The 16,652-nt window shown below is 44.5% G+C and overlaps 1 long non-coding RNA gene across 3 annotated transcripts in view; it reads right to left on the bottom strand.

Moving 5' to 3' along the window:
• LOC125962752 (uncharacterized) overlaps nt 1-14,555 on the bottom strand; it is a 48,477-nt gene extending 33,922 nt beyond the window's left edge. For 2 of the 3 annotated variants that reach the window (XR_007474454.1, XR_007474452.1), the window contains exons 1-2: nt 14,119-14,555; nt 10,436-10,487 (exon numbers count right to left, since the gene is read on the bottom strand). This is a non-coding gene — a long non-coding RNA (uncharacterized LOC125962752). Of the gene's footprint in view, nt 1-6,142; nt 9,673-10,435; nt 10,488-14,118 lie in introns of those variants that run through there. The other variant, XR_007474453.1, reaches the window with a different exon arrangement.
• Nucleotides 14,556-16,652: the final 2,097 nt, after the last annotated feature.

A 16,652-nucleotide genomic window follows, 5' to 3' on the forward strand; every position in this document is an offset into this window, starting at 1 on the left:
GCGTTGCTAGGTTTCGGTGTCCTGCAGGTGACGCTAATTAGCATCCAGGGTTGGAAACCACCAGCTGACACAAGAAGATTTAGAATTCTGGAAATCAGCAAGGAAGCCATTCCTGGGGCCTCTCTTTTTAAAAGAACAGCTGGTTCCAGGCACAAATAATAACTGGACTTTGGCATGAACCCATGGTAGGGGGAAGTAAAGGCCAAAAATCGCCTGATTGAGAAAGTGATAGGTGAGTAGACTGCTGTCCCGTAAAAGAGAAGGCAGGATGCTTAGGTAAAGTGTCCAGCTCTCCTGGTCTATTTTCTCTCCAGACCTCAGAGAAACCTTTGCTGCAGTGAAAGCACACACCATATAATTGTACTGTCATGAGCCTGATGTGAGCTCCACTGAGGGAGGGAATTATGGATCCTGTGATGTAAATATATGACCACACATGCAAAGATGAACACTTCCGGGTACAGTTGAATGAATAATTCACAGGATCTAGGTCAGAGGTACGTGACCCCCCTTAAACGACCTTGCCCTCCCCACCTGGTCTTTTGTCCTTAATTTCTTCTGAAATAAGAGAGGAGGGACTTCGTTAAAAATTTCATGAAATAGGAAAGTGTACACATCTCCTGTCACCAGGCTGTTGAAGCAATGATACTGGGCTCTACTTCCTTATCGCTTTTTTCTGGGGGGTTCCAGAAAGAGATATCATCAACCCCTTCCTTGGAGGGGCCATTCAATAACATACAAAGGGAAACACCAACCTACCCAAAATGTAGAGGCTGGAAGGAGCCTGACAAGAACTGGCCCTAAAGAATTCCCAGACTACCAGGACCTGGTGCTGCTAGCACAGGAGGAGCTGCTGCTAGGCAATACGTGACAAAAGGAAAGGCAGGGAATACTCTAAAGCTCAGCGAATACTAAAACAAGAGTTCATTCATTATCCCTCAATTCTTACACAGCCAGTTATCCCTGAAGCCTCGCTATGGGGTCTCACTGAAAGGGCTGGCAAATAATAAAATGCTAATAGACAGATGAAATAACTTATAGAAGCATGGGCTCAACTAGGTGAGGAATGGCTGGGGAAGGTTTCACGAAAGAGGCAGGATTCAGGTTAGATCTTTGACTGGTTAAGTCTCAGGGAAATAGACAAAGAGAAACACAAACACAGAGAACCAAGTGTCAGGCACCACTGTAGATGCAAGTTTTGGAAAGGATTTCAGAAATGAGAGTAGGTTTGCATATGTTACTTTATTTACTCCACTTAGTCACTGTATGGGGTTATTTCAGAGGAGGGTGCTGGCCCTCAGAAAGGTGAAGTAACTTGCCAAGGTCATCGATGGATCTGGAATTAGAAAGTAGGTATATCTAACTCCAAGCCCCTGCCAGTACCACTACCACTGAGAGAGGACTGAACACAGTATGTTTAGGGAACAGGAAGGAGCAGGGAAAGCTACAGAGGAAACACAGGGTTAAGGAACCATGGATTTAAGTAAGCTTGCAAGAGTGGGACCACATGTTGTACAGCCATGAAAATGAGACTGAGACATCTGAACTTTATTTTGTGGTAGAAGAAGAGCCACTGAAGGTTTTGAATAAGGGAGTAACCAAAGTGATGCCTCGAGCAAAGATTAAACCAAACGGTGGTAAAAGCGCGAGTTCTGGTTCCTAAGCTACAGAGATGCCACCACAACAGGAAAGGGGGCCACACGATATAGTGGATTAAGAGTGAGAAGCTTGGGTTGAGATGTAGAAAGCTAAGTGCTGAAGTCATGGCTACGTCAGGCAAGGCACCTGCTCTCTCTGGACTGCAGCCTCTCTTCATCCATAAATCGGGGGAAAGGAGAATTAATCTACATGACCTCTAAGGCTTTGCTATTCAGAGTGGGGTCCAATAACCAGCAGCAACGGCATCATCCGAAAGCTTATGAGAAATGCAGAATCTCAGGCTCCACCAGAAGAAGCAAATCTGTATTTGAACAAGATTCTCTGGTGATCGGTCTATAAGCACGTGAAAGTTTGAGACGCTTCTCTAAAGTGTCTTCCAGTTCTAAAATGCAATGGTTTGAGACTCATCTCAACTCTCTCACTTCGCAGAAAAAAAAAAGTTCACCTAGTCACTTCCCTTGCGCCCTTTTCCTGATCCTAACTTCATCTCCGACTTGACCACGTCTGGGTAGTCTTGGGAAATACCAGCACTTAGGCGGTGCTGCCACCCTGTGGCAAAAATCTGTAAATGCACTTCATCTTACCTTTCTCACCAGTTAAGGAGCTGGGAGGGTTGGCTCTTCTTGCCCCAAACGTCAGCACTTATTAAATATGACTCATTCCAGAGGCTTCAGGAAATGGGCTCGAAGACGGCGGGAGGCTGGGCTTAAGTGCTGGGTGATATTTATGGGGCTGAGGGGAAGGTTAACAGGAAGTCCTCCCTGGCTCCTCCAGGCAGGAGTGAGTAAAGATGGTGTGACTTTTGTTCCAGCCAAGAGGAGGGAAGAGGCCAGGCATGGTTTTTGTTTGCTCATTCTTACCCTCTCAATTTCAGATTATTTCTGCCTATGGACATGTTGGAGGGTTGATTGTAGACTTTGCTACTACAAAGTTTATAAAGCATCTGCAGGCGGCAGGCACTGTGCTAGGCAGTGGAGATTGTCCTCGAGTTGGAGGCTCGGTCTGAGCTTGGTCTGATGTAAACCACTGATGTGGCTTCTCCCTGGAAAATTCTAACAATGGTTTCTGTCCTCAGGAAGCTCAAGTTTAGCCAGGGAGATGACACACACTCCATAAAACCTAGAGATATCGTGCTACCAAGTTTCAGAAGTGGCAGCAGTTCACCATGGGCTATGAGTAAGCTCAGCGGACTCTGGGTTCAGTGGGACTTGGGCTGGGTCTGGAGGCTGGGGTAGGATTTGTGCTGGTGGATGGCAGACAGGAGGGCAGGGCCGAGGAGGAGCATGCAGCTAATTGGGTGGGGATTTTTGAGACGCGGGCTGTTAATCGTTCATTTTTACGTTCCTGAACTTATGTGGGGTGTGGCACTTTGTGGGTACTCTGTAAATGTTTGTTGAATTGAATGATATTTTTGTAACCCTTTAACTAGGCCTGCTATGTTAGAAAGCATGTGAAAGTGCAGTCCATTACCAGAAAAAAAAAAAATTTTTTTTTTCACACACATGGAGCCTGAGGGGGTGCTTTACTTTCCCATCAAGTCGCGCACTGGTAAGTTTAGTAAGTGCTGATGCTCTGTGCCCTTCATGTTTGCCCCAAGTAATGTTGTTACCCACCAGGGTTCCTGGCCTCCTTAATCAATGGAAATTGATCAGAGGCCAGACAAGAAATTCAGGCAAGGTGTTATTGGGGCCCCTGCTGCAGCAGAGGGGAGCGAGAACAAACAACAGGTTCCCTTGCTCATTTGTTCCCTGAGTGGGGGTGAGCTTGTTCCTTATGTGAGGTGAGGGTAGGGGTGTGTCCAGGGGTCGGGCTGCAGGGGTAGCTAAGGTGGTTTCTCCATTCCTGAGGTGGTACTGTGTGCAGGGGGCATTCACAGTACCTTGCTTTTGCTCCCGACCCCCTGCTTTTGCTCTGGGCTCTTCAAAAGTGGTAGTTGGGTTTTTTGGCCTCTATCTTTTGTCGAGAATTTGCCCCAACTGCCAGTGCATGCAGTTATTTTTAGTCCCATGCAGTTTCTTTGTATGTTGTTGCTCCAGGAGAGGTGTGTCCAGGTGCAAACATTGTAGCACTGCAGCAAAGGGTCCCAGGTCCCAGCCTCAGTATCACCTCCCTCTTTCACTTTGGGCTGTTTCCAGACAAGGTCTGAAACAAGAGCCCCAGGAGCCTGGGCAAACACCTTCCCCGCTGTGGCTCCTGTTTCTCACACCCTCTTGGACATGAAGCCTTGAGGGTCTTCCACCAACCCAGTTCCCTCTCCTTTAGGCGGGAACCACGAGCCCACAGCCACCTGCCTGACCAACAACAAGGAGGCCTGCTTTGACCCGGTCTCCAGGCCAGGGTTCGGGGCAAGAGAGAAGAGCCTCTCCTCCTTGATCCTCTCTGCTTCCCTCCTTACGTGGCCACGGAATTGGAGGAAATTGTAAACAGTGGGGACACAGCAACTTCCCAAAAACAACACTGCTATTGCTGATCCAAGGACGGGAGTGGGGAGGACAGAGGGGAAACACACCGTGTGAGTCTCTCTTTGCCAGCCCTTAGCACTCTCTTTCCTGCCAGATACTAAGCTAGAAAATGTCACTCACATGTATTAGGAAATTCAAACAAGGAAAAAGACTTGGGGAAGAAATCATAGCACACTGGCAGGTAGGGAGGCGGGAGGGAGGAGGGGAGGGGCTGAGAACTGCTGCCAAGTTATCAGTCGCCCTCCCACGTTCCTAAGAATATGCTTCACTCCTTCTCTTTGGCCACCCTTACCTTCCAGATTCCCATAAGTCACATGGTCCAGTTACCTAATGAGACCAGCGTCACTTGGCCATTCTCACCCTCTAGTGGGAACACTGGCCTGGGAGTAAGGCTCAGACCCCCAAGCCACGTACCACGCACGGCCTGAGCCACTCCAAGAACTCGGGACCCTCTCACTGGGAACCTTCCACACACTCTTCAAGCAACGCACAGCAGCACCAACAGTTGAAATGAAAGTTCTAATCTCTTCCCTCCTTCTGTTGCTGCCACTAATGTTGGTGTCCACGGTCTGCAGCAGCTCAAATACAGGTAAAAAAAATTTCTTTTTTTCTATGAAAGATAAAGAGGGGCGAGAAACATGGCAAAACAGAAAAGAACATGACCACACATGCAGTAAAATGTAGCCCCTTTAGGTTACAGGGATTAGGGGCAAGTTAGCCTGTCTCAGTGCCCGTTTCTTCACTTACAAAAAGGAATGAACTGTACATAAATCCAAAGAGTGTTGTGAGAGTTAAAGAAGCCTGTGTGTATGGAAGTGTCTGCAACTGTAGCTGGCGGGGGAGAAAAAAATAATGGCCCAACAAAGATTTGCTGCCTCACCTGCCCCCCCAGTCCCTGTTCTAGAGAGTAATGAATGTCCCCAGGGCCAGGCTTGGAGGCAGTGGTGGGAGGGTGTTGAAGGCAACTGTACAACCACAGACAGTAAGTCATCCTCGACTGTATTCTCTACAGTGCACCAGATGTGCCCCAACAATTTTTAATGCTGTTTCACGGTATGGTGATAAACTAGAAAAATCACACCACCAGGTAGTACCCGTGTTTGAAACTGTAGGCACACCAAGCCCTGTTTGGACAGCTCACCTTTGGGAAGCAGACCCTGGGTTAGGGGCTCCGAATCGGCTCCACTTTTCACTACAGCTGAAGTGGCCTAGCCCTTAGCAGAACAGCTGTGCAGAAGAGACCTCATCCCGACCTATGTCTGCACTCGAGGGGAACATCTCCCCAAGGGCTACTTTGAGGTGAAATAGCTTTGTTATATACTGAGCATCAACTCTGTCCTAAAATCAGGAGTTCTCCCTACTCCACCCCAATTTCCAACGTTCCCTCCCTTATAGAGAGAGCTCTCTGGAAGCTGCTGGGCCCCCCAGCCCTGGGGCCTAGACCACCATTCTGGAAGCGAAGGCTTTTCCACCACTAGGACAGACACCAAGGCTAGAGTCCTCAGCCTGGATTCCAAGCTGCAGCCACAGCTGCCTTTCCAGTCCAGCCCTCCTCGCACTAAGTGCTCTGTGCTCCACTTAGCTAGGCCTCGGGCTGCTCCCGAGCTGCTCCTGTGCTTTCCCACCAGCTCAGCTTCGCTCACAAAACCCACCCCAAGCCCCCTCCTCCCACAGCCTCCCTTGATTCGTCCCAGGACCACATGTGAGCCCTCCCACCTGTGAACAAGCTTAATCCTAACTCGACTCTCTGACCTTTTCATGTTCTACCTTAAGTTGAGGTGTTGGTGTGCCTCTCCCACCTCCACCCCTGCCCTTCTACACTGTAACCTCCCCTCTGGCACAATCTGGTGTATTGTTTCCACATCCCTCACACTATCCCGCACGGTGCTCAGTAAATATTCGCAAAGTGAAAGAATAAATCCTCAGGTTTCTGAGCTCAAAATGTTGCCCTTAGGAGACTCGACACCCGTGTTTCATGGCAGGCCCACTGACATTATGCCCACTGACATTAGGGGGAGGAGGGGGTGCTGTTCTGTGCTTTGTAACCTGTTTAACAACAGGTTACAGGATGTTTAACAACATCCACGTGGCCTCCACCTGCTAGAAGCCAAGAGCAGCCTCTCCCCTACCACCCTGCCCCGCCCAGTTAGTACAGCCAAAAATATCTCCAGACATTGCCAAATGTCCCCTGGAGGGGGAACCACTGCCCAGTGGGGCCACTGCTCTCTACCAATAATTCTCAAACATGGCGACACGTTTAGACTCACCTGGACCTTGAGACTCAGACTTGAATTGAGGGGAACCGCGATCCAAATCCTGGCTCCATCACTTACTTTGAAACCCTGGACAAGATGCTTAACATTTTTCAGCCTCAGTTTTATCTTCTTAAAATGAATAAAATACCACTTAGCATGTACAACTGTTGTAACGAGTCAACGATTGATAATGTGAACTTAGTAAGGGTTCAGTCAATCAGATGAGTAAAGTAGCTACTAAGGCAAAAAGGCAATGAGTTGGGGAAAGCTCACTGAGCTTCCAGGTGGCGCAGTTCCCTTTTCTCCACACCCTCTCCAGCATTTATTACTTGTAGACTTTTTGATGGTGGCCAATCTAACTGGTGTGAGGTGATACCTCATTGTGGTTTTGGTTTGCATTTCTCTAAAAATTAGCAATGTTGTGCATGTTTTCATGTCCCTGTTGGCCATCTGTATGTCTTCTTTGGAGCAATGTCTATTTAGGTCTTCTGCTCATTTTTTTATTGGAATGTTTGTTTTTTGGATATTGAGTTGTATGAGCTGTTTGTATATTTTGGATATTAACCCCTTGGCAGTCGCATTGTTTGCAAATATTTTCTCCCATTCCACAGATTGCCTTTTTGTTTGTTTATGGTTTCCTTTGCTCTGCAAAAACTTTTAAGTTTGATTAGGTCCCATTTGTTTATTTTTGCTTTTATTTCTTTTGCCTTAGGAGACTGACCTAAGAAAATATTGCTACAATTTATGTAAGAGAATGTTTTGCTTATGTTCTCTTCTAGGAGTTCTATGGCATCATGTCTTATATTAGGTCTTTAAGCCACTTTGAGTTTATTTTTGTATATGGTGTCAGGGAGTGGTCTAATTTCACTGATTTACATGTAACTGTCCAGACTTCCCAACACCACTTGTTGAAGAGACTGTTCTCAATCGTATATTCTTGCTTCCTTTGTTGTAGATTAATTGACCATAGGTGTGTGGGTTTATTTCTGGGCTCTCTATTCTGTTCCATTGATCTATGTATCTGTTTCTGTGCCAATACCACACTGTTTTGATTACCATAGCTTTGTAGTATTGTTTGAAGTCTGGGAGGGTTATGCCTCCAGCTTTGTTCTTCTTCCTCAGGACAGCTTTGGCAATTCAGGTCGTCTGTGGTTCCATATAAATTTTAGGATTATTTGTTCTAGTTCTGTGAAAAATGTCATGGGTGTTTTGATAGGGATCACATTAAATCTATAGATTTCTTTGGGTAGTATGGCCATTTTAACAATATTAGTTCTTCCAATCGAAGAGCATGGGATATTTTTCCATTGCTTTGAATCATCTTCAATGTCCTTTATCAATGTTTTATAGTTTTCAGCATGTAGATCTTTCACCTCACCTCCTTGGTTAAGTTTATCCCTAGGGTTTTTGTTTTGTTTGTTTGTTTTTGATACGATATTTTAAAATAAATTTATTTACTTACTTTTGGCTGTGTTGGGTCTTTCTTGCTGTGCACGGGCTTTCTCTAGTTGTGGAGAGTGGGGGCTACTCTTCGTTGCAGTGCACAGGCTTCTCATTGTGGTGACTTCTCTTGTTGCAGATCACGGGCTCTAGGGCGCGTGGGCTTCAGTAGTTGTGGCACGCAGGCTCCGTAGTTGTGGCTCACAGGCTCTAGAGCTCAGGCTCAGTAGTTGTGGCACATGGGCTTAGTTGCTCCACGGCATGTGGGATCTTCCCAGACCAGGGATTGAACCCGTGTCCCCTGCATTGGCAGGTGGATTCTTAACCACTGTGCCACCAGGGAAGTCCCTAATGTCTTTTTTTTTTAACTTTTCATTCTTCAGACTTCAAAAATATGGTAAAAATAATCAGAGTTCCAATATATCCTTCATGCAGTTTTTTCCAATAACATCATACATAACCATAATATGATTATCAAAACCAGAAAATTAGCAATGATACAGTACTATTAACTAATGTACAAATTTTTAGATTTTGCTAATCATCCCATTAGTATTCTTTTTTTTGAATTTTATTTTATTTTTTTTATACAGCAGGTTATTAGTTATCTATTTTACACATATTAGTGTATATATGTCAATCCCAATCTCCCAATTCATCCCACTAGTATTCTTTTTCTGATCCAGAATCCAATCCAGGATCCTACACTGAAGAATGTAGGATCTCCTGGTCTCCTCCAATCTAGAGTACTTTGTCAGCCTTCCTTGTCTTCCATGATTTTGACACTTTTGAAGAGTATTGTCAGTTATTTTATAGAATATCCCTCAACTTGGGCTTATCTGATGTTTCCTCATGACTAAATTCAGATTACGCATTTTTGGCAAGAACACCACAGAAGTGACGTTTGCCTTCTCGGCACATCAGAGGCCCACGGTAACAATACTCATTTATGGGTGATGTTAAGTTTGAACACTAGTTAAGGCGGTGTCCATAAAGGTACTATATTCTCATTGTAGTTAATAAGTATCTTGTGGAGAGATACTTCGAAACTATGCAAATAGCCTGTTTCTTCTCGTCATACTTTTGCCTATTAATTTTTAAAATCCATTGATGATTCTCGCCTACAACAGGTATTACTATAGTCTTAGCCAAATGGTGATTTTCTATTTCCAACATTCCTTCTAAATGTATTAATTAGGATTCTACTATAAGAAAGAGCTCTTCCGGGGAATTCCCTGGTGGTCCAGTGGTTAGAACTCCGTGCTTTCACTGCCAAGGGCGAGGGCTCAATCCCTGGTTGGGGAACTAGGATCCCTCAAGCTGTGTGGTGCAGCCAAGGGGAAAAACAAAAAGAAAGAGCTCTTCCTTCTCTCTCATTTATTCAGGTATTCAATTATTTATTTCTATAAGTAAATTCTCAGGGATATTTGTGGATTATAATCCATTACTATCTTTATTTATAATGTCGTTCATATTGTCCCAAAACCGGCCACTAAGAACTTCTTCAAGTTGGCTTCTGCATCATTTTGACATATCGGGATTTTTTTTAGCAGTTTCTGGCCTTCTGACACCACTAGATGTTCCAGGCTCATCTTCTACTTTCATTCCCCATCCTTGAAGTCAGCCATTTCTCCTTGGAGCCACGGCTCCTTTCAGGGGAGAATGATATACACAAACCTTGGGCACAAGGTATTGCCCATTGCTACAAGGGCTATTGCATCTAGGCCCTCTGGTGGACAGATGTATGCATACACACACCAATGTACTTTTTTTAGCCCCATTTTATAAATTAGGTAAATGAGGCACAGAAAAGTTAAGCAACTTGTCCAAAGTCACAAAGCTAATATGTAGTAGAACTGGAAAGTCAAAAAAATAATAGATCTACTGCAAAAACTAACAAGTGGAAGTTACTTCTTTACACATGCAAATCAGCAGAAAGCAATAAGACAAACATTCCAGCATAGACACACCCTTTGGGAAATAACTAGAAGTCTGCAATAATAACCACAATAATAACCATCATATACTGAACACCTCCTTGGGCACCAGGCCCCCAGTAGCTCCTTTATTCCTAACAACACTGCAAGGTGGATACTAATATCCACTCTTTACAAACCAGAGAACCAAAGATCGTAGAAGCTAAGTGACTTCTCCCAGGCTACAGAGTTAACTGACAGAGGAAGCAGTTGACCCCAGGTCTGCCTGGATATAAAGTCCATGCTTATTACATTGTATCAATATATTCCAAAACTGATTTTAGGTAGAACATAAATTAGTTTTTACTTTAATAGTTACATGCTTATTTTAATGCATGTTAGAAAAAAATCTAAGCATATATCAAATGGATAATCTCACAAAAAATATTGCATAGAATGAAGATGTTATGTAAATTAAATTTATTTAAAGCAAAAAGTATGAAATAAATAATAGTAGAGGTGTATAAGCTATAGCAAAAATCATTAAGGTGGTCCAAAAATGCCTGACGTTTGGAGGACATAATACTATAGTAACGGCTTCGTTTTCAGTTACACCATGACATTAGGTCATGTAGGGCTGCAGAAAGAACAGCAGAGTAGGAGTCTTGGACCTGGATTTTAGCTCCAGATGAGTCACCATTACCTTTGTGAACTTGGGCATTTCATTTGCTCTCTCTGGGTCTCAGTTTCCTCACCTGAAAATAAAAGGGACAGTGATTTAGTTAATTAGTACAACTCTTTTAAAAGCAACTTGGTAAAGATATCAAGAAACATAAAACTGTTCTTAACTTTTGACCCAGTAATTCCACTTGGGAAGTCTTCCCCGAGGCAGAAATCCAACATTTAGAAAACAGTTACAAAGAAATTTATCAATATCCAAAAATAAAACAATCTAAATACTCAACAATGAGAGAACAATTAAGTAATCTGGGGACTTCCCTGGTGGCCCAGCAGTTAAGACTCTAAGCTCCCACTGCAGGGGGCCCGGGTTTGATCCCTGGTCAGGGAACTAGATCTTGCATGTTGCAACTAAGAGCCCGCACACCGCACACCGCAATGAAGATCCCACGTGCCGCAACTAAAACCTGGCGCAGCCAAATAAATAAATAATTTTTTAAAAAGTAATCTGAAGTATGTATACTTGGGAGTGTTATGTAGTCATTCAAAATGTCTGTTATAAATGTTGTAAGACAACACGGGAACAAGCTTATAAAGTGAACAGAAAGAAATTCGTTCACATACTGTGGTTACCACTATATTTAAAAAATCGTATTCACACTAAAATTCCAACATTTGGTAAGAGTAAAGTTGATTTTGGACTTTACAAATTTTCTCTAATATAGTTATGTCCCATTAAAATGAATATATATGGAATCTGAAAAAAAAAATGGTACTCATGAACCTAGTGGCAGGGCAGGAATAAAGATGTAGACATAGAGAATGGACTTAGGACATGGGGTGGGGAGGGGGAAGCTGGGGCGAAGTGAGAGTAGCATCGACATATACACACTACCGAATGTAAGACTGCTGGTGGGAAGCAGCGGCATAGCACAGGGAGATCAGCTCAGTGATTTGCGACAACCTAGAAGGGTGAGATAGGGAGAGTGGGAGGGAGGCTCAAGAGGGAGGGGACATGGGGATATATGTATGCATATGGCTGATTCATTTTGTTGCACAACAGAAACTAACACAGTATTGTGAAGCAATTATACTCCAATAAAGATCAATTTTTTTTAAATGAAGAAGAAAAACTCATCAGTGTAGGCATTCCAAGATACCTCATCTCCAAGATACCTTCTGGCTCCAATATTCTGTGGCTTTTCTCTGGAACCAGAAGTAGAGGTCAGGCGAGAGTAAAATATTAGAAGTTTAGACAGCAGGGGCCATGCTTGTTGAAATTAACACCACTCAAAACAGCACATGAGAACATTTAGAAACCAGCAGGTAGGGAAATGATGCAACACCCTCCATCTGTGTGACAGAAAGGGCACGAGTCTGGAAAATAGAGCTGGATTGAACCAGATGCTGCTCTAAGGGCCCTCTCTGGACAACCTGTCCATCTGCTTATCAAACAAACATTTACCACGTGTCTACCATGTGTCAGGAGCCCTGTAGCTGAATGACTACTGAGCCATTGGGTCAGAGTCTAGTAAGGGAGAAAGATTTTCAGTTTGCTAGGACTGCCGTAACAAAATACCACAGGCTAGGAGACTTAACTTATTTTATCACAATTCTGAAGGCTAGAAAGTTCAAGATAAAGTGTCAGCAACTTTGGTTTCTTCTGAGGGCTCTCTCCTTGCCTTACAGATGGCCATCTCCTTGCTATTTCCTCACCTGGTCATTCCTCTGTGCATGTACATGCCTGGTGTCTCTTTGTGCGCCCAAATCTCTTCTCCTTATAAGGACTCCAGTCAGACTGGATTAGAGCCCAACCATCAGGGCCTCATTTTAACTTAATCATCTCTTTAAAGGCCCTATCCTCAAATACAGTCATTCTGAGTTATTAAGGGTTAGGGCTTCAATGAGTTTAGGGAGACACAGTTCAGTCCACAACACATTTCAAACAACAAACTTTAAGTGTAATTGTGCAAGGATACAGCTGCATTCAAATGTGATGGGGAACCATGTGAAACCGTAATTAAGTCTGACAGGAAACATGAGCAGCTCCTGTATAGAGGAAGCATCATCTGGGCCCATTTCTAGTCCCAGAATCTCTATAAAACATCATACTTGATTGTCATAAAAATATTTTAGGTATCACAAAATGCGAATAAGATAGCATCAGGTGATAAGACAGACCTGAATGGAGGCCAAAACAGAATGGATTTGTTCCAGAGGAACAAAGGTAAATACCATCCTTTTATAGTTGAATTGGGATTATGGATTCAAATACAACCAAACATGGAGGTCAGGTGAAGTTCCTGACTGGTTAATAGAATAATCTACTCCTTGCTCTCATTCCTTAAGTCTTGAGGATTTTAATGGGGGGAGGATGTAAGGTCTTCATTAACCCCTACCGTTTGTGCTCTTTTCCATCCAGAAGCCATTCTTTCTCGACCTACTTCCAGGTAAGCTTTTTTCTAAGCCAGATTTTAAACTTCAATTCTGGATTATTCATTTAAAATACTCCTCTCTTGGGTGTGGAGAAAAGGGAACCCTCCCACCCTGGTGGTGGGAATGTAAATTGGTGCAGCCACTATGGAAAACAGTATGGAGGTTCCTCAAAAAACTAAAAATAGAGTTGCCATATGATCTAGCAATCCCACTCCTGGGCATATATCCGGACAAAACTATAATTTGAAAAGATACATGCACCCCAATGTTCATAGCAGCACTATTTCCAATAGCCAAGACATGGAAGCAACGTAAATGTCCATTGACAGATGAATGGATAAAGAAGAGGTGGTACATATACACAATGGAATATTACTCAGCCATAGAAAAGAATGAAATGCCATTTGCAGCAACACAGATGGACCCAGAGATGATCATACTAAGTGAAGTAAGTCAGACAAATACCATATGATATCACTTATATGTGGAACCTAAAATATGACGCAAGTGAACTTATTTAAGAAACAGAAACAGGCTCACAGACATAGAAAACAAACTTATGGCTACCAAAGGGGAAAGGGGGTAGGGGAAAGATAAACTAGGAGTTTGGGATTAGCAGATACAAACCACTATATATAAAATAGAGGACTTCCCTGGTGGTCCAGTGGTTAAGAATCCACCTTCCAATGCAGGGACGTGGGTTGGGAACTAAGATTCCACATGCCGCTGGGCAACTAAGCCCACACGCCACAACTACTGAGCCCGCACACCGCAACTAGAGAAGCCTGTGTGCCACAATGAAAGATCCCACATGCCGCAACTAAGCTCCCGCGTGCCACAACACCCGATGCAGACAAATAAACTTAAAAAAATAAAATAAAATAGACAAACAAAAAGGTCCTACACTGTAGCACAGGGACCTATATTCAATATCCTGTAATACATCATAATGGAAAAGAATATGAAAAAGAATATATGTGTGTGTGTATAAAACTGAATAACTTTGCTATACACCAGAAATTAACACAGCATTATAAATAAACTATATAATTTTAAAAATATAACAGGGAATTCCCTGGCAGTCCAGTGGTTAGGACTCTGCACTTTCACTGCCAAGGTCCTGGGTTCAATCCCTGGTCAAGGAACAAAGATCCTACAAGCCGTGCAGCGTGGCCTAAATAAATAAATAAATAAAATACATATAAAATACTCCTCTCTTGAAGTTCCCTAGATCCCTGAGTAAAAAAGGAAGAGCAATGGAGCTGTACTGACCTAGTTACCACAATGGCAGGGTACCAATTCTCTTGGCGCCTTTGCTTTCCAGTGACGAAATGATCTGTTTCCTTCCGACATGGGTCACCAGAGGCCACAGGGACCAACGCCAGGCTTCTGGGAAGTGGTTCTGAGAAGGCGCCCAAGAATGTGAGTGCAAAGGTCAGTAATCCAGTATTGACAACAGTGATGCACCATCAGATCCCAACTTGCTCCACTGAGTCCCTCTGAGACCAGAGCAGATGTTATCTGAGCTGCCCTCACCCTCTCCCCTCTCCACAAGACCATCACATGCAGCACCAACACTTATTTTCTTTCTGAGCCTTAGGCAAGAGCTGGACTCCTCCAAGGTCCAAAGGGGAGCTGGCTGAATCTCTGGCTGCCCCCCTCCCTTACCCTTTTTTTCCCCAACAACCCAGGTCTGCCTTCCAAGACCTTCCTGGATGCCATTCTCAACCTTATTTTACTCACAGGTAGACTGAAATCAGAGAGGCAAGGCTTGTTGAGGTAAAGCAGACATTAAAAAGCAGACACCTAGGTCTTATTCCTTATTTTTCAGTCTCCCTAATGATACCCTGATGCCTCCTCCAAACCTGCCACCAAATCCTTGCCCATACAGGTCAGGCAAACAACTTAGAGACCCTGGTGCTCATGTAACTGGATATCTTCACTGTGCTTGGTTGACCCTTTCCCACACCCACTGCAGTATGAAAACGAATCGAGAGGCAAGGAAGATGGCAAGTAAAGTCCTAGCCCTCAAACATATTAACCCTTCTAAGCAGCAACTCCCTTATTTCAGATTGGTTCCTGAGAGCCCCTAAAAGAAAACTCATGGCAGTGCCCAGGCTGCCAAAGAAGCCGTGTCCCTGTGATCATTTCAAGGGCAGAGTGAAGAAAACCAGTAAGTTGCAAAAGAATGACCTTCCTTAAACCAGAGTCACTCTGTGGAATCAACCAGGGTTGAAGCAGGGGTTGCAAAGAGATAAGAGAGATGAAATGAAGATCAGGATAAGCACACTCCTCAGCCATTTCTACTCAGTGTCAACTTGTGGGGAAATAGGAAGAGAAAGAAAAGCAGAATACAGTTCTCTTACAACTAGAGAGGTATAACCTAATTCTTTAATGATAGAATGCCATTGCTTATCAAAGTGGAGGGAGATGGGGCTGTTGGGGACCGGTCATTGATCTTTGGAGATGACACCAGTGTTGGTGACAAACAGAATTTGATTGCTCCCTAGTCTGTTATTAAATGTCATATAAAAAGTATATTGGCAAATCTTAAACTGACTGATATTATGATATTATCAAGAATAAGATAAATCAGGAGGAGGAGACAAAATGGCAGAGTAGAAGGACATGAGCTCACCCCTTCTTACAGAAACACCAAAATCACAACTAACTGCTGAACAACCACTGATAAAAAAATGCTGGAAGCTACCAAAAAAGATATCCTACATCCAAAGACAAAGAAGAAGCCACGGGCTTCCCTGGTGGCGCAGTGGTTGAGAGTCCGCCTGCCGATGCAGGGTACACGGGTTCGTGCTCTGGTCCGGGGAGATTCCACGTGCCGCAGAGCGGCTGGGCCCGTGAGCCATGGCCGCTGAGCCTGCGCGTCCGGAGCCTGTGCTCCGCAACGGGAGAGGCCACAACAGTGAGAGGCCCGCGTACCGCAAAAACACAAAAAAGAAGCAGCCACATAACATGGTAGGAGGGGTACAATCGCGATAAAATCAAATCCCATACACTTCGGGTGGGCAACTCATAAACTGGAAAATTATACCACAGAAGTTCTACCACAGGAATGAAAGTTCTGAGCCCCACGTCAGGCTCCTCAGCCTGAGGATGTGGCAACATGAAGAGGAGCCCCCAGAGAATCTGGCTTTGAGGGCCAGCGGGGATTGATTGCAGGAATTCCAAAGGACTGGGCGAAACAGAAACTCAGCTCTTGGAGGGTAAACACAGGGTCTCATGCACATCAGGACACGGGAAAAAGCGGTGACCTCATAAGACACTGGGCCAGACTTAACTGCTAGTATTAGAGGATCTTCTGCGGAGGCAGAAGGTGGCTGTGGCTCACTATGGGGACAAGAACACCGGTGGAGGCAGTTCTGGCGAGTACTCATTGGCATGAGCCCTCTTGAAGGCCACCATTTTCCCACCAAGACCTGCCCCCACCCAATAGCCTGTAGCTCCAGTGCTGGGATGCCTCAGGCCAAACAACCAACAGGGTAGGAACACAGCCCCACCCATCAGCAGACAGGCTGCTTAAAGTCTTCCTGAATAAACAGCTACCCAATAAACACACCCCCTGACGCGGCCCTGCCCATGAGGGACAAGACGCAGCTCCACACACCAGTAGGCAGGCACCAGTCCCCCCAACCAGGAAGCCTGCACAGCCCTCTTAGACAGCCTCATCCATCAGGGGGCAGACAGCAGAAGCAAGAAGAACTACAACCCTGAAGCCTGTGGAACAGAAACCGCAATCACAGAAAGTTAGACAAAATGAGACAGCAGAGGAATATATCCCAGAGGAA

This window comes from Orcinus orca, chromosome 20 (assembly GCF_937001465.1).
Source record: "Orcinus orca chromosome 20, mOrcOrc1.1, whole genome shotgun sequence".
Taxonomy (NCBI): Eukaryota; Metazoa; Chordata; class Mammalia; order Artiodactyla; family Delphinidae; genus Orcinus; species Orcinus orca.